Source organism: Mus musculus, chromosome 14 (assembly GCF_000001635.26).
Source record: "Mus musculus strain C57BL/6J chromosome 14, GRCm38.p6 C57BL/6J".
NCBI classification, from domain to species: domain Eukaryota; kingdom Metazoa; phylum Chordata; class Mammalia; order Rodentia; family Muridae; genus Mus; species Mus musculus.
In genome coordinates this window covers 5336399-5364218 of record NC_000080.6, presented here as the reverse complement: position 1 = coordinate 5364218, position 27820 = coordinate 5336399, and the positions used below count along the sequence as shown (strand labels likewise).

The window sequence follows — 27820 nt, the reverse complement described above, 5'->3', positions numbered from 1 at the left end:
AAAACTGACAACTGTAGATTGCACTGAGTATCAGCGAGTTTAGATTCTTGTGCATCTACAGATTGTCATGCAACATCTGCATCAGGGACAATACATAAGGAGGTGGTTGTTCAGTGGCATGACAAACAACCAAGAAGAGCCATAGCCTCTACCCATCTGATCTGGATGATGAGACTTAAAAGTCTTAGTTTGTCACCATCTCTCCCAGGACTGCTGGCATCATTTCTTGCATATGTTTACTCTAGCACTTGTCTACCTTAGGTACAAACACAGTGGACAGTCCCACAGCCCACAGAGGAGGCTCCACTACCACGCACTCACTCTATCACGACCAGTATCTTAGGATCCCAGGATCCCAGAATCCCAGGAGTTAGTCACACAAGAATCTTAGAGTCTCACAGGCAACTTGACTACCAGGAACTGCGACACACCCAGAATCTCAGGGTCACAGGATCCCGGAATTTTACACCTGTATCCTTAGAGCTTTAATGATCAAGGACAAGGATGCAGCTGGGACTGAGGGTGTGAAGAAGATGCAGGACATGTTCAACGCTGAGATCCTGTTGTCTAGACATTCTTAAGCTCTGCAGATGTGGGCTCACAGATGCATCTTTGCACTCAAAGGACATATACTGATTTAAAAATTAGAATTACCTTCAATCTTGCTATTTCCTTAGAGAAGTGAGGTAGGATTTCTTCCTTGGGGAAACAATTTTTCCATGCTTTCTTAAGCACTTCAGTTTTACTTTGAAATCTTTTGAAATGACTTCCTGAAGATGCACAAACTGTGATTCCCTAGGCTCATGTTGAATATCCTTCAAAGTCTTGTCAGCAGACTGATCTAAGAGTAGGGACCAGATGTCATTGTCATAATTCTGTTCAGGTTTGTACTTTAAACTTTTGCTGAATATGTGCTCGCGGAAAGTTTTTTTTTTTTTTTCCAGAGGTCTTGTTTTCAAAATAACTCTGTCTTTACATATTACAATGTATGGATTAAGAAAAAGGGGCAACTACTTACTAATTCTCAGTTAAATATCTTCTTATGTGTTCCTGTACTCACACAATCACTAGAAATTGTTAATCAGTCCAAATCATTTATTTTAGTAGAGTAGACTATAACCATGAACCAATATACTTAGTTTACTATTGATGACTGTGTTGATTACAATAAATACATGAATGATAGGACTGTACAGAGTATGGGCTTAATTTTCTGGGTCCAGTGCAAATAGCTGGGAGAGTTCAAACTAAAATTAGTAGAAACAGCAGGAATACTAACAAATCCCAAAGATCCAATATTCTCCTCAAGTCTAAGTGTTTGTGCTCACCTTTACCAGAACTCAGGAGACCTCTGTTCATCCAGGTCTCAGGTCTCACCCAAAATACAGACCTGAACCAGCTGTGGCCAAGTTTTCCTGTGTTATTGGCTGACCTCTGCCTCAGGCTTCAGAGACCCTGGAAGGGAAGGCTTGGCCTTCAGGTGGCAGCCATTCCAGGTCCTCTGTCAGCTAATGGAGTCTTCCACAGAGGTCTGTCATCTCAAAAATAGAAGCTTGGGTATTCCAAAGATTGGGATGCCACTCTACAGTCATGATGAGTTGGTTACATGAGATCATACAAGTTAACTAATGTCTGTATGACTGTTTTCCTTATTTGAAAGTGAGTAATGAGATCATCTGAGGAGTGGTTGCTAAGAATAAAATCACTGATTAACATGAATGATAGGACTGTACAGAGAATGGGCTTAATTTTCTGCCTCCAGTGCAAAGAGCTAGGAGATTTCAAAACAAAACCAATAGAAACATCAGGAATACTAACTACAACAACTTTTTTAAAACCTTCTGAGTGCTAGGATTGCAGGCATGTACCAATTCTGCCTTATAATAAACAAACAAACAAACAAACAAACAAACAAACAAACATCCCTATTCCAGTCCTAACAGTTGCCTCAGAGAGAGCTGTGTGACACTGCATACTGCTTCCTTTCCCCAGATAGCTCAGGTCTTCAGTTCTCTACCAGGTCTGCTGGACCTAAGATACTGTAGTTGAACTTCTTGGTTCCATGGTATGATTCTGCAACAATCCTTTTCTTGGTAAAATTGAGCCTCTATAGAGTAAGCCCCTTGTTGGTGGTACCAGGACCCTTTAGGCCAGCAAACACAGGAGGAAATGTGGAGATAAGGTGTGGAGCAGAGAATGAAGCTAAAGCCATCCTGAGCCTTCCCCACCTGGAGATCCATCCCACATACAGACACCAAGGCCAGACACTATGGAAGATGCCAATAAGTGCTTTCTGAGAGGAGCCTGCTACAGTTGTCTACTCAGAGGCTCCACCTGAGAGTGACAAATACCAAGGCACATTTTTGCAGCCCCTCTTTGGAATGAGCATAGAGTCCCCAGTGGAAGAGTTGGAGAAAGGACTGAATGAGCTATAGGGGGTTGCAACCATAGGAAGAATAACAATATCAACCAACCATATCCCCTAGATATCCCAGGGACTAAACCACCAATCACACATGGACTGGCCCATGGCTCTAGGCACATGTGTGCCAGATGACAGCCTTGTTGGACATCAATGGGAGGAAAGGCTTTTGGTCCTTTAAAAGCTCCATGCCCCGGTGTATAGGAATGCTAGGCTAGCAAGAGAGCACTGTGTGGTGGAGCACCCTCATAGAAGCAGTTCAAGGGGCATGAGGTAAGTGGGTTTTAGGCAGAAAACCGGAAAAATAGCTAACATTTGAAATGTAAGATTAAAGTGTTTTAAAATAGAAAAAGAAATGATTTAAAGACAGAGAAATTAAACTAGACTGATGGACAGTTGATCATGGACAAAGTCATGAATATGCAATGCAAAAAGAAACATCTTCAATAAATGTCGCTGGTCTAACTTGGAGTAAGTATGTAGAAAAATGAAAGTAGATGCATATTTGTCACCTGGCACAATACTCAAGGCCAGGTGAATTAAAGAACTCAACATAAAACCAGATTCACTGAATCTAACTGAAGAGAAAGCAGGAAAGACCATCAAACTCATGGGAATGGGGATAAATGTCATAAACAGAAGTCCAATAGCTCAGACTCTAACATCAAAATTTATAAATGGGCCACAAGAAACTGAAAAGCTTCTATAAGACAAAGGGCATAGCCAATAGGACAAATTGGCAAACTACACATTAGGAAAAAAACGTTCACCAACAATGTCAAGGTCTGCCTGATCCAAAGTCAGGACTATGAAGCTCAACCCTATCTCAGAAAAGCAAAGCTAAACAAAAATAAAAATAAACGTTTGTCAAGAAAGCACTAGGTAGAAAAGTACTCTCATCTGTCTGAAATGCCCAAACGTGGTGGTGTGTGCTGTAGATTCAGCTACTCAGGAAACTGAGGCAGGATAATGGTTTGAAGTCAGGGATTAGGTGGGAAGAACATAACAGACCCTGTCTCCTTATAAAAATAACCCAAATAACCCAAAAAACACCCACATCTGTAAAACAAAAAGCCCCAGAGTGAGAAATAAGTGCATAGGTGTGTGTGTGTGTGTGTGTGTGTGTGTGTGTGTGTGTGTGTGTGTGACAGAGAAAGAGAGAGAGAGAGAGAGAGACAGACAGACAGACAGACAGAGACAGAGAGAGAGACAGAGACAGAGAGGTGGTGCTAGCCCAGGGGAGCTTAGAAATAGTGACCATCTTTATTTCAGCTCCTAGAATGGTAGTTTTACCCCCACGGCCATCACATTCTTTTGAAAACATTTTCTGTACCACACATCACCACTTTTAAAATCTTTTTTAAAGAGGAGGATCTTATAATGCCTCTGTAAGCATGGAGTTTCTGCAGCTTCATAATTTTAATGTTTTGCATATCACGTGTTTAGAATGCACTGAAAGCCTCAGCTTTTTCAACCACAATGTCAGTGGTTCTTTCTCAACCTGTGGGTCACAACCCCTGTACAGGATACCCTGCATATCAGATATTTACATTAAGACTCATAACGGTAGCAAAATTACAGTTAAGAAGTAGCAATGGAAATAATTTTATGGTTCAGGCCATGAGGAACTGTATGAAAGAGTCACAATTATGAAGGATGAGAACCACTGCTCTGGCCAATCATATCTGACTCTGTCTGTTCCCAGAGCAAGGCAGGTGCTTTGTAAATGTGTGCCTGTGTCATTCTGCCCACTTTCTCCATTTCTCTCCTGGGTTTAATTTTGTGTACTGTTCTTTTTCTTATGTTCTTCACACTCTGTCTCAGGCTTTGTTTTGGTAAAGTATGGACAGGTGACTGTTATCTAAGAAGGTTTTGTTGATCAGGCAATACGTTCAGTAAGGGCACACCATGTGGTCTCCCTGACATTCTCACAGCACTGCTGAGGGATGAAGTAGATGTTCTCTTCACATCCACCATAACAACCCCAGGGGTACCATGATGACACTCTCTCCTGTAAGGCCCATAGAGAAACTCAGATTTCAACTGAGTGACAGCTGCCACTCAGGGGATCCAAGTGAGACACTATTAGTTCTGGGTAACATAGGCACAAAGGTGCAAGTAGTTTTTATTCCTTTGGCTTTTTGAGGCAATGTCTCTCAAAGGCCTTGAACCCCTGATCCTTCCCACCCTTTCAATTGATTTCTGCAGACTGAATAAGTATCAGGGATTTTGAATTACCTTTTCCTTAAACTGGGTTCTCTTGCAGAACTCAGGCTATGTCGTGTTTTATTTTGTTTTTCGTTTTCACTTCCACAGTTTTGGAATGTTTTGGGTTGAACAGTATGTTAAAATGCAAGGGAGGTCTATCAGTTCTTAGTGGCTTTAAAGATTGGAGGGAAATGATGAGACTATTGTATAACAATGTTTGAAAACATGTTTAGATGGTTTCACAATGAATACATTATTGTGAGAACAGTGTTGATACCATGAGCCCCTGAATAATTCTTTTGTTATTACAGTGTTTGTGGGTTTCCTCTTTCCCTTCCCTCCTCCATTTACTTCCATCTCTTCCTCCATCCACCCCTCCACCCCTCTCTCACTCCCTCTTTCCCCCTCTCCATCCCTCCCTCCTTCCTTTCTTCCCTTCCTTACTTCTATGAGGTTATATAAAGGAGGAACAGAGCAAGGAGAAAGAGTGGAGGATGCAAAGAAAAGCAGTGATGTCACACCTCACATTTTACCTTGTGTTTATAAACTAGTATGTACATTATTCATGATGGTCTCTAGTTATATTTTTTATATTTTAATGTTCACAATTTTATTACAAACATCCTTATAAAGGAGATACTAGTAGTATGAATGCCTATGAAGTTGGCCATGTTATCACATCCAAGTCATTAAAGAAACTACTAAGTATTTATGAACAATCAACATCAAAACTTTAAAAATCTAAGTATATAGTAGCCTCCAAAAAACCTCCAGCTTGCAGATGGTGGTGGAGTAACCATTACTGCATCACCAAGGAGGCAGGAGCAGGGGGATATGTGTGAGTGTAAGCCTAGCTTGATGACAGAGAAACTGCTTCAAACAAACAAATGAACACATAAACAAACCCTGGGGGGAGGGGGAGCTACAGACTGTATTGAAAACTTCTTTCTCTACCACAGTACTAGGGATTGAACTCAGGACCTTGTGAATATTAAGTTAGCACTGCAAGCACCCACTACTGAGCTACATCCTGATAACATTCAATAAAATCCATTCATACGTGTATACAATGTATCTTAGTTGTAGTCATTCCTTGGTTACTCCCTCTAGCCTTACCACCATCACCTCCTGCCCCTAGCCTGTCTTCCATACGCTTTGATCAACACCCTTCCCTCAACAAGTCTCCTGTATCCCTCCCAACTTCATGTTGTTTAATAAAATCACCCACTAAGTCCAACTGGTGCTGCCTGTATTCGTGCATGCCTGCTGGGCATACAAAGGGGCGTGGGAAACCTGCCAATGGCCACCTTTCTCAAAGAAAAGTGGCTCTCTGTCCTTTAGCTTTTATCAGTTGACATTAGCAACTCAGCAAGGGATGGGGTTGGGGTATTGAGAATCCCTCCCCCTCCACAATGGAAAGTTTAACTCTCTGGATCTTGTGAAGGGCTTGCATGGGTAAACACAGCTGCTGTGAATGTGTGTGTGTAACAGCCATGGTGTGTTCAGAGGCCAGCCTCTCACAGTATTCCTCACCATTCATCAGGTTTTTACACTCACTCTTTCCATAGCTTCTTCAATACTGTTTCCTGAGCCTTGAAGTAGGTAGGGATCCTGTACAAAACAAAAAACTGCATGATATTTATACAGAAGCCAGTGTTAAGCCGTACTTAAGGTTCACATTTGTAATGAAATAAGTAACTGGGCCTCCACAAGTTCCATGGGAATCGCAGACTAACCATTTGGTTTTCCTCTGCCTCATTTTCTCCTCTTCCTCCTGCTCCTCCTCTTCCTCCTCCCCTCTCTTTAGCATCCTCCTCCTCCTTCTTCTTCTACATCCTCCTTTTCCTCTTCCTCCTCCATCTTCTCCTCTCCTTCTCCTCTTCCTCCCCTTCTTCATCTTTTCATTCTTCCTTGAGCCTCCTGGCCCACTAGGGCCCTTCTATCTTGCATCACCTCTGCCCTCTCAAGGCATGCAATATCCTGTATCTCATTCTTCCTTTAGTTCAGCTGCCTTCTCTTCACATGGTGGTCTATCTTGGGCTGTCTGCTCAGACCACATCTCACCCAATTTCCTTGCTACATTCCCAGTGGACAAGCCCGGTGATTCACTCTTGATCTTTGGACAATATTAAGAATGAAGCAGGAAGAAAGCAAGCGGTAGTCTTTTGTGAGTACCTAAGTCTTCATTTTTCTTCAGGTCCTTTCTTATTGCCTTTAAGAGGAACATAATTCTTCATCAGCTATCATAGCCTCAGAGCAAGCCTTGTCACTTGGAGCTGTATCTTCAGGTTTCACCTTTTCCTTTGTAGGCATGAAGGTCCTCTCCAAGAACTCAGCAAAGCTGACTGGAATCCAGGCATTTCTTTCTGTTCTCTTGGAAGTCTGCAGGAAGACAGCTCCTGGGCCTTTTCTTCCTCCAGCCAACCCAGTCTCCTTCACCCAAGGTGACCCATGGCGTGCGGGGAGAAGGGGGGCTCTATCTGAGTGGGCTTTTTCCTGAGTCCAAACCAGATGCTTCCTTCTCCATACGATTGTCAGCTGGCTTCACTTTTCATATTATTTTAAGCCCTAATTATTTTTCTCTCCTTGCGGAGCAACAATTGTGGTAATAAAACCAGATACCAACTCTTATCTCAGGTTAGTAATAAAGTTGTTGCCTACTATCTAGAAATGTACCTGCCTTTTCTTTTTTCTTTCCTTTTCTCTTTCCTTTCCTTTCCTTTCCTTTCCTTTCCTTTCCTTTCCTTTCCTTTCCTTTCCTTTCCTTTCCTTTCCTTTTCGTTTCTTTTCTTTTCTGTAAAATGTGGCATTTTACAGGTTGGGATGTAGCAACGTTGGTGGAGTGTTTACCTAGCTAGTATATACAAAGCCCTTGTTTAAATTCCTAGCACTGTGTAGGTATGGTGACTCGTGTCTGTAATCTCAGAACTCTACAGGTAGACATGTGGGAAGCAGAAATTCATCCTCAGCATACAGTGAGTTTCAAGTTGGCCTGACCCAGAAGAACTCAGGGGAAAAAAGCTGATGTCTTTTCTCTCTCTCTCTCTCTCTCTCTCTCTTTCTCTCTCTCTCTCTCTCTCTCTCTCTCTCTCTCTCTTTCTCTCTTTCATAATTCTTTTGGTAGAGAGAAGGAAAGAGATGAACATGTATTAAGTTCCCTGGTATCTACCAAATTTGTGTATTACTTGTCGGTTAATATTATAACAAACATTAAATTGTATTCAGAACCATATTTTGATTATTATCTTTGTGTGCTTTGGATCTAACGACAGTGATAGTTACCTGAGGTGCTTAACTACCGTTTCTGTGACAGTAAATTATTTAAGTTTACTCTCTCCCTCTACAGCCCAACAGTGTGTAGTTTGTATGGTTCATTTGTTGTTGGATTGTTGTTATTGATGTTGTTTGTGTTGCTGATGCTAGAGTCTGGGGCCTTGGACATGTTCGGCAGGCAAATGTTCCACCACTGAGCCTCCAGCCACTTTGCTGGAGGTTTTTGTAGCTGTAGATTGTAATGAAGAAGTTTTTCATCTTTTATATTTGAAAAAGATACCACGGCACGATACACAGCTACAACCAATGCACCAAGATAAATAACCAACCCAACAGAGTGACATTATGATGCAGTAGTTGTAAGAATCAATTTAAAAGATATATCACTTCATCCTTGGGTTTGCCTATGTTCTCATCTGTGAGATTTAAAATCTTTTGAAACATTGAATGAAGCCTCTCATCTATCATCTACTGCCAATAAATATCACATATTCACAGCTGGAGAAATGGACCAGCCGACATCCGGAAAAGTCCTCCAGTCTTTCAAGAAAGAGTTCCTGACTAAGGACAAATTGTTTCAACTGATTTCTTTCCTGAGGTTTGATTTTGCATTGTATGTTCACTTTTAAAGCGGCTTGCTGATCTCTTCATGGACCAGAGATGGAGGAAGTACTACTCTCTGTTTATTTTTTCACCACAAGATTAATTCAGGTCAATCTCAGCTCTCAGGTTTGTTCTTGTAGTGGTTTTTAAGGTTTCAAAGGAAAGGTTGCTGCATGGATTGCTATGAAGCTGCAGATGTTTGCAAGTGAGTTAGAGAGTGACTTCTACAAGCAGATCAGATTGGTGGTCCTGGTCTTCTGGCTGTTAGGGGAACACCACTTTGGCCACTGATTCAAAGAATGTTCTGTTGAGAGCATTTGCTAAGGGGGTTCTGATGATGGCAACTTGCTGATGTCAGGGAACTCCAGGGACATGAGCTCACTGAATCACTGCTTTCATTGGAAAAGGAACTTTTGGCCATAACAATTCTCTGCTGGCTAACTTAATGTCAACTTGGCACCAGCTGAAGTTATCTGAGAGGAGGGAACCTCAATGGAGAAAATTCCAACACAAAATCATGCTGTTGGTACACCTATAGGACATTTTCTTAATTAGATTGATGGATGTGGGCCCAGCCCATTGTGGGTGGGGCCGTCACTTGCCTGGTGGTCCTAGGTTCTATAAGAAATTAGGTTGAGCAAGCCATAAGGAGCAAGCCAGTAAGCAGCATTTCTCAGTGGCCTCTGCATCAGCTCCTGTCTCCAGATTTCTATACTGTTTGAGTTCCTGTCCAGATTCCTTCCATGATGAGCTGTATTGTGGAAGTATAAGTCAAATAAACTTTCCTTCCCAAGTTACTTTGGTTATGATATTGCCACAATAGCAGCTCTAAGAAAGAAATTCCAATTAAAAAAAAGTCATTTAACATACCAACTAATAAATCTATTAGGATGTATGGTGGCACATGATAGCAAGTAGGACTCTAAATGTTAATTTCTATGATAAGGGTTTGTTATCCCTAAGCACCAAGGAAGTGCACCAAGGAAGTGCAAATCAACCATGGTGCTGGCACTACTGGCGGTTAACATGTAGAAGAATGGGAATTGATCCATTCCTATCTCCTTGTACTAAGGTCAAATCTAAGTGGATCAAGGAATTCCACATAAAACCAGAGACCATGAAACTTATAGAGGAGAAAGTGGGGAAAAGCATAGAAGATATGGGCACAGGGGGAAAGTTCCTGAATAGAACAGGAATGGCTTGTGCTGTAAGATTGAGAATGGACAAATGGTACCTCATGAAACTGCAAAGCTTCTGTAAAGCAAAAGACACCGTCAATAAGACAAAAAGGCCACCAATAGGTTTGGAAAGGATCTTTACCGATCCCAAATCGGATAGGGGACTAATAACCAATATGTATAAAGAACACAAGAAGGTGGACTTCAGAAAATCCAATAACACCATTAAAAAGTGGGGCTCAGAGCTAAACAAAGAATTGTCACCTGAGGAATACCAAATGGCAGAGAAGCACTTGAAAAATGTTCAGCATTCTTAATCATCAGGGAAATGCAAATCAAAACAACCCTGAGATTCTACTTCACACCAGTCAGAATGGCTAAGATCAAAAATTCTGGTGACAGCAGATGCTGGCAAGGATGTGGAGAAAAAGGAACATTTCTCCGTTGTTGGTGGGATTGCAAGCTTGTACAACCACTCTGGAAATCAGTCTGGCAGTTCCTCAGAAAATTGGACATAGGACTACTGGAGGATCCCAGAATACCACTCCTGGGCATATATCCAGAAGATGTTCCAACTGGTAAGAAGGACACATGCTCCACTATGTTCATAGCAGCCTTATTTATTATAGCCAGAAGCTGGAAATAACCCAGATGCCCCTCAACAGAGGAATGGATACAGAAAATGTGGTACATTTACACAATGGAGTACTACTCAGCTATTAAAAAGAATGAATTTATGAAATTCCTAGCCAAATGGATGGACCTGGAGGGCATCATACTGAGTGAGGTAACCCAATCACAAAAGAATTCACATGATATGTACTCACTGGTAAGTGGATATTATCCCAGAAACTTAGAATACCCAAGATATGAGACACAATTTGCAAAACACAAGAAACTCAAGAAGAACTAAGACCGAAGTGTGGACACTTTGCCCCTTCTTATAATTGGGAACAAAACACCCAGGAAAGAGTTACAGAGACAAAATTTGGAGTTGAGAAGAAAGGATGTATCATCTAGAAACTGCCATAGAAGTGGATGCTCACAGTCAGCTATTGGATGGATCACATGGCCGCCAATGGAGGAGCTAGAGAAAGTACCCAAGGAGCTAAAGGGATCTGCAACCCTATAGGTGGAACAAAATATGAACTAACCAGTACCATCCCCCCCAATCCCCCCCGCCTCCGCCGGAGCTCGTGTCTCAGTCTGAGTATGTATCTGAAGATGGCCTAGTTGGCCATCAGTGGAAGACGAGGACCCTTGTTCTTGCAAACTTTATATGCCTCAGTACAGGGGAACACCAGGGCCAAAAAGTGGGAGTGGGTGAATAGGGGAGTGGTAGGGGGAGGATATGGGGGACTTTTGGGATAGCATTGGAAATGTAAATGAAGAAAATCACAAATAAAAAAAAGGAAAAAAGGAGAACTTCAAGTCTCTGAAGAAAGAAATTGCAGAAGATCATAGAAGATGGAAAAGATCTCCTGAGCTATCTGGGGAAAGGAAGCAGCATGCAGTGTCACACAGCTCTCTCTGAGGCAACTGCTAGAACTGGAATAGGGATGTTTGTTTGTTTGTTTGTTTGTTTATTATAAAAGCATACAAAAGTTAGCCAGAGTTGGTACATGCCTGTGATTCCAGCACTCAGGTTTTAAAAAAATTGTTGTTGTTAGTATTCCTGTTGATTGTATTGGATTTGTTTTGAACTCTCCCAGCTATTTGCACTGGACCCAGAAAATTAAGCCCATGCTCTGTACAGACCTATCATTCATGTTAATCAGTGATTTTATTCTTAGCAATCACTCCTCAGATGATCTCATTACTCACTTTCAAATAAGGAAAACAGTCATACAAACATTAGTTAACTTGTATGGTCTCACGTAACCAACTCATCATGATTATAGAGTGGCATCCCAATCTTTGGAATACCCAAGCTTCTATTTTTGAGATGACAGGCCTCTGTGGAAGACTCCATTAGCTGGCAGAGGACCTGGAATGTCTGGCAATTGAAGGCCAAGGCTGCCCCTCCAGTGTCTCTGAAGTTGAGGCAGAGTTCAGCCAACAACACAGGAACACTTGGCCACAGCTGGTTCAGGTCTGTGTTTTGGATGAGCCCTGAGACCTGGATGAACACAGGTCTCCAGAGTTCTGGTAAAGGTGAGCACAAACACTTAGACTCGAGGAGAATGATGGACCTTTGGGATCCAAGTCTTTCTTTTTTTTTTTATCTTTGCTTTGTACATAGTTTATGTCAAAATCAACTTTTTCTATACTCCAGACCTTACTTAATCAGTCTGACAGAAATTTTGAACCCTCTGACAAACATCACTCCATCCCTCTTCTACCTTTTTCCCTGGACCATCATTCTCAGAGATGAGCCATTCTGAGGGAATCCTAATAGCCCCAAAGGTAGTATTCTTTGGAACTTGATCTTTAGGAAAGTAGGCAGAGTTCTGCCCCAGATGATTGCAGATGTTCCTCTTGGCCTCCAACTTGTCTGGAAACCTTTGGTCTTACTTTTCCCTTCTCATCTTATTTGGACCTAGATCCCAATATTTCCACACAAAACAGAGGCTGGAGATTCTTAATGATACCTTGTAGTTTATTGTTTCTGTTTAAAACACTAGGGAGAAACTCCCATGACCTCCCAAGACAAAATGATTTACAATTTGAAAGTCAGTGACCAAATGCCCTATTGTCTCCTCCCTGGATAAATCATGATTAAAAAATTAATAATAATCCACGGTGGTAGAATGTTGCTTTGTTTGTTTGTCCGTTTATTAGTTTTGGGGGTGGTGGGTTTTTTATTTTGTTCTGTTTTTTGAGACAAGGTCTGTCAGTGTAACCCTGGATGTCCGGGGAACTTACAACATAAAGCAGGATGGCTACAACCTCAGAAAGATCCACCTGCCTCTGCCTCCCAAGTGGTGGGATTAAAGTCGTACTCAAGCATATCAGATAATAATCTTTTAATTGCCTAAACTATATCTCATAAAGGAAAGAAAAACAGAAGTCAAAATTGCCTCACTCTAAAGCTACTTTCATGATTAATTAAAAGCAAGGTACTCATCAGCTGACTGTGTTCTGTGTTTAGCACACTTTTGCCAAATTTAGAGAACAATTTAAAGCCATTCAGAATTAACAATGAATATACATGAATGTCAAACAAAATAAGAAATCCATATCTTACTCAGGAGACATTTTTGACACACAAAGTTTTCTGACCTTGGCTGAGATAATTGTTTTATTGTTGTTTTGGGGGGTTTTGTTTGTTTGTTTTTTCTTTTTGTTTGTTTGTTTGGGTGTTTTTTTTTTTTGGTATTTTGGTTTTTTTTTTCTGAGACAGGGATTCTCTATGTAGCCCTGGCTGTCCTGGAGCTCACTCTGTAGACCAGGCTGGCCTCAATGTCAGAAATCTGCCTGCCTCTGCCTCTCAAGTGCTGGGATTAAAGGCATGCATCACCACTGCCAGGCAGGCTGAGATAATTCAATGGCTGAAAGTCATGGAGACAGTTCTCATCCGAGTGTACCACCGTATGACCAACCATTAACTATGCCTGAAAGTAGAGCAACAATCTCCAGCCATTGAGGCATAATGAAAGATTACTGTACTCACAGGCCAACAAAAGGCGCAAACAGACTTATTCACATTCAGAGTTTATAGCAATGTCCTTTCAGACCATTGATATCTACGAAATGCATATGAAATACCTACAGCACTGAGTCTAAAGGGGATTCCACCTCACAGGGAACATACAGAAGGGTAAAGAGGAAAACCAAGAATGGAAACCTTACTGCTCCCAGTTGCCTTTTTCAAGCCAACATCTCTTTCAAGCCTGCAGATTTTTTTTGCCTTTGGGAAATTAAGTTGGACACAAAATCATCTTGCTTATCACATAGCAACGTAAATGTAACTACCTGAAGTCCTACTCAGCTGACAGGAGGAAAGATACAAGTGAAAAACAGAGAATGAGTAAAGAGGAAAAAAATGTACCTAGTCAATAGGAAGATGAACAAAATGGACCAAAGACATCAAAAAAGATGGAGGTGAGGAGGGCACTAATATACAGGAGATCACTGTCAAACTACATGCCCTTCAAAGCACAGTCTTAGCCCTGAGCTGGGGCAGTGCCAGCACACTTCTTTTTTTTTTAATTTTTTATTAGGTATTTAGCTCATTTACATTTCCAATGCTATACCAAAAGTCCCCCATACCCACCCACCCACACTCCCCTACCCACCCACTCCCCCTTTTTGGCCCTGGCGTTCCCCTGTACTGGGGCATATAAAGTTTGCAAGTCCAATGGGCCTCTCTTTCCAGTGATGGCCGACTAGGCCATGTTTTGATACATATGCTTCTAGAGTCAAGAGCTCCGGGGTACTGGTTAGTTCATAATGTTGTTCCACCTATAGGGTTGCAGATCCCTTTAGCTCCTTGGGTACTTTCTCTAGCTACTCCATTGGGAGCCCTGTGATTCATCCATTAGCTGACTGTGAGGATCTACTTCTGGGTTTGCTAGGCCCCGGCATAGTCTCACAAGAGACAGCTACATCTGGGTCCTTTCGATAAAATCTTGCTAGTGTATGCAATGGTGTCAGCGTTTGGATGCTGATTATGGGGTGGATCCCTGGATATGGCAGTCTCTACATGGTCCATTCTTTCATCTCAGCTCCAAACTTTGTCTCTGTAACTCCTTCCAAGGGTGTTTTGTTCCCACTTCTAAGGAGGGGCATAGTGTCCACACTTCAGTCTTCATTTATCTTGAGTTTCATGTGTTTAGGAAATTGTATCTTATATCTTGGGTATCCTAGGTTTTGGGCTAATATCCACTTATCAGTGAGTACATATTGTGTGAGTTCCTTTGTGAATGTGTTACCTCACTCAGGATGATGCCCTCCAGGTCCATCCATTTGGCTAGGAATTTCATAAATTCATTCTTTTTAATAGCTGAGTAGTACTCCATTGTGTAGATGTACCACATATTCTGTATCCATTCCTCTGTTGAGGGGCATCTTGGTTCTTTCCAGCTTCTGGCTATTGCTATGAACATAGTGGAGCATGTGTCCTTCTTACCAGTTGGGGCATATTCTGGATATATGCCCAGGAGAGGTATTGCTGGATCCTCCGGTAGTACTATGTCCAATTTTCTGAGGAACTGCCAGACTGATTTCCAGAGTGGTTGTACAAGCCTGCAATCCCACCAACAATGGAGTAGTGTTCCTCTTTCTCCACATCCACACCAGCATCTGCTGTCACCTGAATTTTTGATCTTAGCCATTCTGACTAGTGTGAGGTGGAATCTCAGGGTTGTTTTGATTTGCATTTCCCTGATGATTAAGGATGTTGAGCATTTTTTCAGGTGCTTCTCTGCCATTCGGTATTCCTCAGGTGAGAATTCTTTGTTCAGTTCTGAGCCCCATTTTTTAATGGGGTTATTTGATTTTCTGAAGTCCACCTTCTTGAGTTCTTTATATATGTTGGATATTAGTCCCCTATCTGATTTAGGATAGGTAAAGATCCTTTCCCAATCTGTTGGTGGTCTTTTTGTCTTATTGACGGTGTCTTTTGCCTTGCAGAAACTTTGGAGTTTCATTAGGTCCCATTTGTCAATTCTCCATCTTACAGCACAAGCCATTGCTGTTCTGTTGAGGAATTTTTCCCCTTTGCCCATATCTTCAAGGCTTTTCCCCACTTTGTCCTCTATAAGTTTCAGTGTCTCTGGTTTTATGTGAAGTTCCTTGATCCACTTAGATTTGACCTTAGTACAAGGAGATACGTATGGATCGATTTGCATTCTTCTATATGATAACAACCAGTTGTGCCAGCACCAATTGTTGAAAATGCTGTCTTTCTTCCACTGGATGGTTTTAGCTCCCTTGTCGAAGATCAAGTGACCATAGGTGTGTGGGTTCATTTCTGGGTCTTCAATTCTATTCCATTGGTCTACTTGTCTGTCTCTATACCAGTACCATGCAGTTTTTATCACAATTGCTCTGTAGTAAAGCTTTAGGTCAGGTATGGTGATTCCACCAGAGGTTCTTTTATCCTTGAGAAGAGTTTTTGCTATCCTAGGTTTTTTGTTATTCCAGATGAATTTGCAAATTGCTCCTTCTAATTCATTGAAGAATTGAGTTGGAATTTTGATGGGGATTGCATTGAATCTGTAGATTGCTTTTGGCAAGATAGCCATTTTTACAATGTTGATCCTGCCAATCCATGAGCATGGGAGATCCTTCCATCTTCTGAGATCTTCTTTAATTTCTTTCTTCAGAGACTTGAAGTTTTTATCATACAGATCTTTCACTTCCTTAGTTAGAGTCACACCGAGATATTTTATATTATTTGTGACTATTGAGAAGGGTGTTGTTTCCCTAATTTCTTTCTCAGTCTGTTTATTCTTTGTATAAAGAAAGGCCATTGACTTGTTTGAGTTTATTTTATATCCAGCTACTTCACCAAAGCTGTTTATCAGGTTTAGGAGTTCTCTGGTGGAATTTTTGGGGTCACTTATATATACTATCATATCATCTGCAAAAAGTGATATTTTGACTTCCTCTTTTCCAATTTGTATCCCCTTGATCTCCTTTTGTTGTCAGATTGCTCCGGCTAATACTTCAAGTACTATGTTGAAAAGGTAGGGAGAAAGTGGGCAGCCTTGTCTAGTCCCTGATTTTAGTGGGATTGCTTCCAGCTTCTCTCCATTTACTTTGATGTTGGCTACTGGTTTGCTGTAGATTGGTTTTATCATGTTTAGGTATGGGCCTTGAATTCCCGATCTTTCCAGAACTTTTATCATGAATGGGTGTTGGATCTTGTCAAATGCTTTTTCTGCATCTAACGAGATGATCATGTGGTTTTTTTCTTTGAGTTTGCTTATATAATGGATTACATTGATGGATTTTCATATATTAAACCATCGCTGCATCCCTGGAATAAAACCTACTTGGTCAGGATGGATGATTGCTTTAATGTGTTCTTGGATTCAGTTAGCGAGAATTTTATTGAGGATTTTTGCATCGATATTCATAAGAGAAATTGGCCTGAAGTTCTCTATCTTTGTTGGATCTTTCTGTGGTTTAGGTATCAGAGTAATAGTGGCTTCATAAAATGAGTTGGGTAGAGTACCTTCTACTTCTATCTTGTGAAAAAGTTTGTGCAGAACTGGAATTAGATCTTCTTTGATGGTCTGATAGAACTCTGCACTAAACCCGTCTGGTCCTGGGCTTTTTTTAGCTGGGAGACTATTTATAACTGCTTCTATTTCTTTAGGGGATATGGGACTGTTTAGAAGGTCAACTTGATCCTGATTCAACTTTGGTACCTGGTACCTGTCCAGAAATTTGTCCATTTCGTCCAGGTTTTCCAGTTTTGTTGAGTATAGCCTTTTGTAGAAGGATCTGATGGTGTTTTGGATTTCTTCAGGATCTGTTGTTATGTCTCCCTTTTCAGTTCTGATTTTGTTAATTAGGATTTTGTCCCTGTGCCCTCTAGTGAGTCTAGCTAATGGTTTATCTATCTTGTTGATTTTCTCAAAGAACCAACTCCTCGTTTGGTTAATTCTTTGAATAGTTCTTCTTGTTTCCACTTGGTTGATTTCACCCCTGAGTTTGATTATTTCCTGCCGTCTACTCCTCTTGGGTGAATTTGCTTCCTTTTTTTCTAGAGCTTTTAGATTTGTTGTCAAGCTGCTAGTATGTGCTCTCTCCCGTTTCTTCTTGGAGGCACTCAGAGCTATGAGTTTCCCTCTTAGAAATGCTTTCATTGTGTCCCAAAGGTTTGGGTACGTTGTGGCTTCATTTTCATTAAACTCTAAAAAGTCTTTAATTTCTTTCTTTATTCCTTCCTTGACCAAGGTATCATTGAGAAGAGATGTGTTTCCTGTAAGCAGCAAAATGTTGGGTCTTGTTTGTGTAGCCAGTTTGTTAGTCTATGTCTTTTTATTGGGGAGTTGAGACCATTGATGTTAAGAGATATTAAGGAAAAGTAATTGTTGCTTCCTGTTATTTTTGTTGTTAAAGTTGGCATTCTGTTCTTGTGGCTGTCTTCTTTTAGGTTTGTTGAGGGATTACCTTCCTGTTTTTTCTAGGGCGTTGTTTCCGTTCTTGTATTGTTTTTTTTTTTTTTCTGTTATTATCCTTTGAAGGGCTGGATTCGTGGAGACCTCACTTTCTCCTCTCAGGAGCAGTATGTGAGCTAAGAGCCACCATGATGGGCACAACAGCACAAGTTACAGCCTGGAGTGCCACAGTGATGGGCACCACAGCACAAGTTACAGCCTGGACTGCAGGAGGTGGGCCATGAGGCAGAGGCCCATTAGTCTTAGCAACTTATTACTGTGACTTCAGATGTTTGAACACAAAACCATTTTTTATAAATACTGACATATGAGCCAGTATAAAATGCAGATTTCCTGATATTCTGATATGAATATCAGAAGCAGTATTCCAAAACTTGATAATTAGCCATAATCGTGGCAAATGTTTGTCAGAAAGTCCAAAAAAAAAAAAAAACAACAACAACAACAACAAACCCAAACACCTTTAATCCCAGCACTCAGGTGTCAGAGGCAGACAGATTTCTGACTTTGAGGAAAGCCTGGTCTACAAAGTGAGTTCCTGGACAGCCAGGGCTATACAGAGAAATGCTGTCTCGAAAAACCACAACAACAACAAAACAAAAACAAAGAAACAAAAACATTTTCTTAGATTTATTGTAGCCGTCATAAACATGCTTTATCCAAAAATTAAACATTACAATCTTTCATGTTCATTAAGCCAACAACTTAATAGTTCCCTCTATCAAATTTTTTGTTCAATCTTACTTCCTCAGTTCAATTTATGCCATCCCTAATTTTTTTTCAAATGGCATGAATCTTACTTGCCGATATTGATATTAATAGGCATGGAATTTTGACCATTGCATATAAGTATATGATGTGCCAAATTTGAAACCTGCCATTTTTCTCTTTAACTCACTTTTTCAGGTTTGTTTGTTCGTTTTGTTTTGTTTTGTTTTTTATGACACAGGGTTTCTCTGCATAGTCCTGGCTGTCTTGGAACAACCTTTGTAGACCAGTCTTGAACTCAGAAATCTGCCTGCCTCTGCCTCAGGAGTGCTGGAATTAAAGGCTTGTGCCACCACTGTCCGGCCAGGGTTTTGGGTCTTTTGGTTTGTTTATTTTTGTTTTTGTTTTATTTTGTTTTGAATAATTTTTCACAAGTTAAATGTATGGTTAGCTTTAGTTTTCAAAAAATCGAAATTCAGAAAAATTACAAATGCTATGAACTTCAAATCCGTCTCCATTAAACAGTAGTTCCAAGATGTCTGAGTAAACATGGCTGAAGCAACCTTTGACTCTGGTAACTGAAGTCATTGTCATGTATACATCTACTGAATTTTACATGCCAGCACATGCTCAAACAAACACTAATCAAAATTGTTTCCATGTAAGACTCCCATAAGCCTTAGGCAGTTAATTGTCATGAAATGAGTGTGGATGAATTGCTTTTGCAAATCTGTTACTAGAGGGAGCATCCACTAATTTAATCATTTCCCTCCTCAAAATCTTGCTTTAACTCCTCCACCAACGACAGTCTAGGTGTTGAAGACTTCTAAACTAAGAAGAATGTTAAAATATCTAAGTCCCTTAACATCCAGTAGCCTCTGCCTTCATTATTAAAGGAAAGCTCAACTTTGAGACTAATCAGCACAAAAATGCCACAAAAGCACTACCAGACCCTGAAATACCCTAAAGAAATTAATTTGTGATGAACCACCATGGATGTCTGAGCCCTACACTTTGAGGGAACCTGCAACACAGAAGCCTGGGCAGCCTGTGGGCACAGCACACCAGGGAAACTGACTGAGAGACTCAAGCTGCTCAGCTTGCTGTGGGTGGGAAAGCACAGTGGCTGGCAGAATACAGCTTCCAGCAGGGCTTCCATAGCATGCAGCTCATGGGTGAACAACCAAACTCCCTTTAAGTTTCCTAGGTGGGATCTCGCCACCCGGCTCTAACCATGCTTCAAGATGCTTGCTATGATGGCTAGACAAGTGTTCCAGAACACACCGTAGATATCTCTTCAACACACCTCTTGAATCCCTAGAGCACCTTCCAGTCCTCTGCGCCAGGCCACGCCCCATCCAGGCCGCCCCCCGCCCCCCTGCACCACTCTTCTGGATACCACTTCCAGGGATCTCCCAGAGCATTCCCTCTGCCCACAGCCCTCTCACAGGTCCACGGCCAAGCCTTACCTTGGTCCCCATCTGTTCAGAGGTGGACACTTTATGGATCAGCTTCTGGGGCCCCTCCTGTTCCAATTCACTGTAGGATGAATCTTCTCCAGGTCCTGCAGCAGTGGGGCAAACCACACTGGCCTCAGGGACAGCTCCTCCTGTGAAGCCCTGAGGGTGGTGCTGGCTGCAGGCCCAGGCATCCTCTCTGATTCCTGCAGGGACACAGCAGTGCCCCAGGGGCTGTGGTCAGCTGCTGGGCTCTGCCCGAAAGTCTGAGCCCTGCCCCTAGCTAGCACCATCTTCTGCGATCCCCTCCGCGCAGCACCCTGGACCCGGGACCCTGGATCACAAGCCTCCCCTGCCTAGACCTCTTGGGTCCTCTGTGCACTTCACGCCTGGGTACCCAGCCTTGGGATGTTCTGGTGTTGCTGACCCAGGATATGACCAGCACCAGAATGAGATGACAGATGTCGAGATATACCTCGAAGGACCTCCCTCTCACTCCTCCTAGGGTCTGGAGGGCTCAGAGGAAATAGAGTAGAGATAGGAAGGGGCATGATGCAGCAGGCCAGGCAGAGGAGATCCTCCTCCCCTTGTTCTAGGCAGCAGGAGTGAGGAGAAGGCTCCTGAGGGAAAGGGGGACATGGAGCTATCTCCTATGTTCTGGGGTGCACTCTGGACCCCGAATCCCTCCACATACTCGGACCACAAAGTACAACTCCAGCTAAGTAAAAGTTCCCTCTGCCCGGGAGAAGAACTCGGTCTCATGGACCCTCACTCAGCACCATTGCTAGGACCTTACCTCCGCACCTCTGCCTGGGGGTTCGGGGCCTTTAGGCCACCTCTACAGTGCTGTTTAGCTTTGGGCCCACCCCCATCTGGCGCATTAGGTAGAGAAGAGCATTTTCTGGGAGGTTCAGCTCTGCTCTGAGAGCTTTTGGTTCAGAAAGAGTGATTCCCTTTGGCTAACAGGAAGCTGGGAAGGGCATGGTGAGGACTCAGAAACAAGAGAGGACATGCATGCAGCCCAAGATGACAACATGCCGAAATAAATGTCTAGGCTAAAGCGCCCATCCAGAATGCCTGGAAGAATGCATTGAACTACGTGAACAAAGTACAAAGCAAAGAATATATATACACACATCCACAGGAGAGAACACCTCTCCCTGTTCCAGACTAAAGTCTGAGGAAAGAGAATCCACAGGCTGGAGCCTCAGCTCCCAGGCTTCCCTGGCCAGCTGCTTCAGCACAGCCACAGGGAAGAGCTACCTTGCAGCAGCAGTGCACAATGCACATTCGACCTCAAAATCCTACACAGGTGGGGGAAGAGGGGCTGAGGGAGAGGGTAGGAAAAGGACAGGCTTCCTGCTGTTCACCTTAGAAAACTTCACAGTGCTGTTAGTGATTTTCCAATGGTGAATTCTCTACTGACTTGGGGGCGGGTGCTCTCTTCAGTAGATCAATTCTTTTAGCCCTTCAGGTTCCTCCTTTAGTTTGTCACTTAGCCTTGACCTTGAAAATTCCTGGAAACTAAGATTTGGGGTTTTGATTCTTTCAGGTTTCAGGTGCAACCTTAAGCCCAGCAATGATCCCCTGCCAGCTCTAAGAGATTTTAACTACACTGAAAACGTGAAATCCCTTTAGGTCATTCAGCAAGAGAGTGCTGCCATGTTTCTCAAACACAGAGACAGCCTCTCTTGTGCTTCAGTTATTCCCTTTAGCGAGGGAAAACATGGGGTAAAATGGACTTCAAAAGTCCTTCTGGCCCTATAATATGAACTTCTGTACCTACAAGTACACACTGCCGAGAACTTTCTAAGAAACAATAGCATTAAATGGCCTTGGTCGGAGATCCAGATCAGTGCCTAGAGTACAGAAAGCCTATACACAGCCAAAAACAAAACAATGCCCTTTTATTGACCTTTGTCTTAGTCTGACTATTTGGTCACAGACAAGTCAAGACAAAGACCCCTAGTAAAAGGCCTAACACAGTTCAGACTTTTCCTTTTAATGTAAAGAAGACAGAGGGCACAAGCTGGGACCAAAATGTGATTATGATTCTAATGTTCTCTTCCCCACACTCTATATAGTGAAAGGTCACTTTGGCAGCTATCCTGTATTTCAACCTACACATTAAACTTTCAGGTTTTATATAGCAACATTTCCCAGAATCCAGTCAAGGGTGACTGAAGTGAAAGGTGGTCTAAGGTCCATGCCTATTTGGGAAAGAAGACGGGTTCCATTTCTTACTCTTTGAAAGGATGATGATTGCTTAGAGACACATTGCACAGCTTCACATCCAGGAGCCAGGCAATTAATTCCTCAAAGTGCAGGCATCTGTTACTTATAAAAACCTAGCCTTGCAGCCCACTCTGATCAACACAGAATTCAGTAGCCAGCTCCTAAGGCCTGTAACTTTGAAAAGCAAAGCCAGTCTAAGCTGGTTCCTGCTAAGTAAATGACTGCAACTCAACAGCATCTGCAGCTGTAGAGGAAACCCAGGATGGCTGAAAATACTGTGTAGGCAAAGAAAGGAAAGCTGCCTCATTTCCCACTAAAGGCAGCTCAGGGGAAAAGCCTGGTGGAAGCCCATTGCTTCTGAGAAACTTTCAAGGAATCCCCAATTTAAAATAGTTTCTGACCTACTAACTGCTTCTCCTAGTTAAAAGCTTTCACAGTGGTTCTCTGACCTAAGGGACATGCACTTGCGTTTTCTTTGTTCAGTTTGTTTCTTTGTTTTGAGGGAGTCCCCTAGCACACCTCAGGCCCAATCTGACTTGGCATTTATGGCAGGTCTCCAGCATCAAACTCTATTTCTCGAAATGGCTACTACCATTTCAAATACATGGCATATTGTCTCATTTGGTTTATAAAAAGTTCCTTGACTTTCTTTAGTGTTTTAGATTTTCAAATAATTTCTCCCCTGCTGCTCACGAATTCCCTTTTATTACTGTTACTTTGAGATCTTCATTGGTGAGCCATTGTAGTGCACACCTTTGGTTGCAGAATTCCAGAGGCAGATGCCAGCAAGCCTCTAAAATGTGAAGCCAGCCTGGGCTATACAATAAAACTTCCATGTAGAACATATCACTAATCTTGTTGAAAGCTTGCATGTTGGAGTTTAAGGTATGAGTGCTCCCAAGAGCTGGAAGCCAGTCTGGGCTACATTGTAACAGGCCCGCAAGGGCTACACAGCAAGATCTTGTTTCAAACAAACAAACAAACAAACAAACAAACAAAAGCAAGAAAGAGTCTTGGCCATACAGTGTATAGATGCTACCGTCAGGGTTAAACAGAAAGGAGTAAATCTGAACCCCCAGTCAGTTTTCTTCTTAATAAGGTGCCATACCATCACTCCCAAAGTACAAGAGACATAAGCCAAAGATGATTAAAACTTTATGAACACTCTATTACTACTTACAGGTATTTTGAACTAATCAATTGCTCACAAGCAGAATCATGAGTCACTTAAATCTTACCCGCGTTCTCGCGACCGGCCAGGAAAGACGCAGCAAACCAGAATCTTCTGCGGCAAAACTTTATTGCTTACATCTTCAGGAGCAAGAGTGCAAGAGCAAGAGCGCAAGAGCACAAGAGCTTTATTGCTTACATCTTCAGGAGCAAGAAGCAAGAGCCAGAGCAAGAGAGCAAGAGAGAGAATGGCGAAACCCCGTCCCCTTTTAGGAGAATTATTCTCCGCCTAGGACGTATTACTCCCTGATTGGCTGCAGCCCATCGGCCGAGTTGTCGTCACGGGGAAGGCAGAGCACATGTAGTGGAAAACTACCCTTGGCACATGCGCAGATTATTTTTTTACCACTTAGAACACAGGATGTCAGCGCCATCTTGCAACAGCGAATGTGAGGGCGGCTTCCTACACTTAAAGTGTCTAATCCCATGTCCTACGGTTTTACCTTCAATTGTGATAGAACTTAAGAGTTATGTGTCATATCTTGAAAACCATGAGTGGGTACTTGAGAAGCCATGGTGCAGGGCTCATGTTCCTGATCAGTCCAGAAACAAAGGACTACAGATGGAACCAGCACAGACTGGAAGGCTGCCCTGGCAGCAATATGGAACTGACTCAGCAATCACTATGTATTCCATAGTCAGAACTTAACATTCAAAACGTTTGCCCTGGGTCAATTTTCTTAGTTGTTACGCCGATAACAAAACATTCCGTGAGCAACAGTGCTGTCGATTACAGGAACTTCTGTGGTCCTAGCCCACCAGGGCAAAGACTCACCATCCAGGCAGAATGTGGAACTGTACAACCTCTAGCTTGTATTGTGGCCTTTTTGCTTTGAAACACTTCTCTTTCTAAGTGTCCATTAATTCTGGACTATTAACTGGTATACTGCCATCAGTTAATGCCAACAGGTACAGAACCATTTGAAAATAAAAACCAATTTTAGGCAATGACGTATAGTCAAGCCTCTCTCCACTTAAGGTATTTTGTAAATACTCCCACATTTTTAAACTGAGCTCGAATTCTAACTACCTATCTGCTACCCACTCCCACCCAAGATTAAGGACTGCTTTGCTAAATATCTTCCAATCACTCATTCTCAACAGCAAAACACTTTGATTCTACTTACTTATTTACTTTAGTGATGCTAGGGCAAGCCTTGCACTGGCATATGCTCTGTCCCAGATCTACATCCCAGCCCCCATTTTTTTCTTCTGTCTGTGGATCCAGAGTCTCAATATGTAGCTTATGCTGGCTCCCCAATCTGGGCCCTCTTTCCTCACCTAGTTGTTGTGAATACAGGTGTGCAGCACCACACCCAATTCCCCAAATACTTTTTGGGCTAAAATTTAAATTATGCCTATATTCACTAACACTGGACTATATTCCAAAGCTAGCAAGAAAGAAAACCAAGAAACTTACTCTGCTAGCAAGTATCTCCTTTAGGCTCAAGACTTAGCCAGAATAACGCTAAATAAAGCTAATATGTATCCAAATGTATCTGATTAACTTAATTTCACTCCCTCACAGAGAGAATGGCAGGAAGTCCCAGAAAATCCCTTTTCTCCACATGAATCTCCAAGGAATCTTTTGTTTTTCTCTCTGAATAGGAGAAATCAGGCCATCAAAGTTTAGGCTCCATCAGGAGAGAGGGAGAGAGGGAGATAGAGGAAGAAAGAAAGAGAGAGAGAGAGAGAGAGAGAGAGAGAGAGAGAATGAGAATAAGGGAAGGGAGAAGGGAAGAAGGGAGAAGGGAGGAGGGAGGAGAGAGGAGAAAGAAGAGAGGAGAGAGAAGACAGAAGAGAGAAGAGAAAGCATAGTATGCCTTGGTTGCCTGGTGAAACAAAAAACATCTATGAGTATTTTAACCTATATGTCTTTGACACTGCAGACCTATTGCATAGGAAGTCTTTCCATCCAGAAAATAAGCATCAGAGAGATAGTCAGCTGTCCTTTCAAAATAGGACAAGAGAAATATACTCTTCTGCATTTTGGCCAGAATAAACCTGATAATATGCAAGGCTTCTCTCTCTTTTAGGGGTGATGATCAGAATGGTCTCAAGCAACTCCAGAATTTCCACACCAAAGCAGAAGGCTTATGAACTCCAGGACCAAAAAGTCCAGCCAAGCAGCTATTGAAGCTAAAACTAAAGGCAGATTCATCAGTGCAGCCAAATCCCCACTGAATCTAATGGAAGAGAAAGCAGGAAAGAGCCTCAAACTCATGGGAATGGAGATAAATATCATAAACGAACTCCAATAGCTCAGGTTCTAACATCAAAATTTATAAATGGGCCACAAGAAACTGAAAAGCTTCTGTAAGACAAAGGGCATAGCCAATAGGACAAATTGGCAAGCTACATATTCGGAAATAATGTTTACCAACTCCCCATCCAATGCACGGCTAATATACAAAATATATAAAGAATTCAAGTAGCTAGCCACCATAAGAGCTAAGAACACCATCTAAAAATGGGGTATAGAACTACACAAAAAATTCACAATGAATCTTGAATGGCTGAGAGCACTGAAGAAGTGTGCAACGTCCTTAATCTTCAGGGAATAAAACCAAAATGACCCTGAGGTTGGTGTCCAGCAGTATACTTTCTAGTGAAGAATGCCAAGATCAAAAACTTCTGTGAAAACACATGGTCAGAATTTAAAGAAACAGGAACATTCTTCCATTTCTGGTAGGACTGCAAACTGCTATGACAACTATGGAAATCAATATGGAGGTTCCTCAGATATTCCCAAATAGATCTACCTGAAGGCCATGTACCAACCTTACTGGTGAATGGCGTGCAACTTTCCTTTTTCACTTGATGGTTTATTACTCAGATTTTCTTATTTATTGAGCTATGATTTTGCTCTTGGTAAGCATTTGGTCTCTCTGATTCTCAAGCAGTTCTCTGTTCTCACAAATTTTTTGAGGAACCTCTAGCCACTGGGACTTATTTATACCTTCAAATCCCTCTAAATTGGGGGACTTTTTATACTTGAGGAAGCTGAGTGACAAAAGCAAAGTATGTTGAGCTCTTTGGTGTCCAGTGCACACGAATCTATGGGAGTCTAGATATGATAATCCTCTAGAACATTCTTTCGGAAAGCAGCAGGAAAACAGCAGTATGCTCTAAGGTACCTGTGTGACCTCACTTACCTTTGCCAGCTTTGTGGGCTTCTCTACTGCTGGCATGAGAACAATTGGAAACTCCTGGAATAGATGTCTCATATCTCATTTTCTTTGTCATTGTTAGTATACTAGTGGGAGTAGGTTTGATGGAAAAATACTCTCAAGAACATTAATAAAACAAGTGCTTCATATGGGCCATCAGGACAAAGTACCAAGTTCAAGGACAGTTCTGCAAGAACTACTCAAAGCCAGCCAAGTGGAGCAAGAAGAAATCCAAGCAGAAGTCATTCATTACCACCACGCTCAGCACCTTTCTCCAGGACAGGGTCACTTAGCTTTGGTAAGAGAAGGGATGACCTGAGATAGCTGCTCCATATTCCTTCAGAAAAGAAGCGGCCAGCAATATTGGGGAAAGAATATGGGTGTCAGGGGGCAAAAAGCAGAGTGTAAAGTGAATAAGTAAAAATATATTAATACAAAAATAATTAATTATTTAACAAAATGGGACAAAATGTATTGTTCTAGTAATTCTAGTGTGTATTCAATGGAATCACTTTAACACACAGAGAGACTAGATGTTGTAAAGTAGGATGCCTTTTTTATTGACATAAACTATGAACATAGCAAAGATAAATAAAAAAGAAAGACGTGCATCCCAAAGATCCATTATTCTCCTCAAGTCTAAGTGTTTGTGCTCACCTTCACCAGGACTCTAGAGACCTCTGTTCATCCAGGTCTCAGGTCCCATCCAAAATACAGTACTGAACCAGCTGTGGCCAAGTGTTCCTGTGTTGTTGGATGAGCTCTGCCTCAGGTTCCAGAGACACTGGAGGGACAGCCTTGGCCTTCAGGCAGCAGCCATTCCAGGCCCTCTGCCAGTTAATGGAGTCTTCCACAGAGGCCTGTCATTTCAAAAATAGAAGCTTGGGTATTCCAAAGATTGGAATGCCACACTACAGTCATGATGAATTGGTTACATGAGAACATACAAGTTAACAAATGTCTTTATGACTGTTTTACTTATTTGAAAATGAGAAATTAGATCATCTGAGGAGTGGTTGCTAAGAGTAAAATCGCTGATTAAAATGAGTGATAGGACTGTACAGAGAATGGACTTAATTTTCTGGGTCCAGTGCAAATAGCTGGGAGAGTTCAAAACAAAACCAATAGAAACAACATGAATACTAACAAAAACAATTGTTTAAAAACCTTCTGAGTGCTGGGATTAGAGCCATGTAACAACTCTACCCTATTTTTAATGAATTAATAATAAACAAACAAACAAACAAACAAACAAACATCC

The 27820-nt window shown here is 41.9% G+C and overlaps 1 long non-coding RNA gene across 1 annotated transcript in view; it reads right to left on the bottom strand.

The window, feature by feature from the left end:
- Gm41087 overlaps nt 1-20014 on the bottom strand; it is an 82654-nt gene extending 62640 nt beyond the window's left edge. The window contains exon 1 of the long non-coding RNA XR_874119.2: nt 19937-20014. This is a non-coding gene — a long non-coding RNA (predicted gene, 41087). The remainder of the gene's footprint in view (nt 1-19936) is intronic.
- Nucleotides 20015-27820: the final 7806 nt, after the last annotated feature.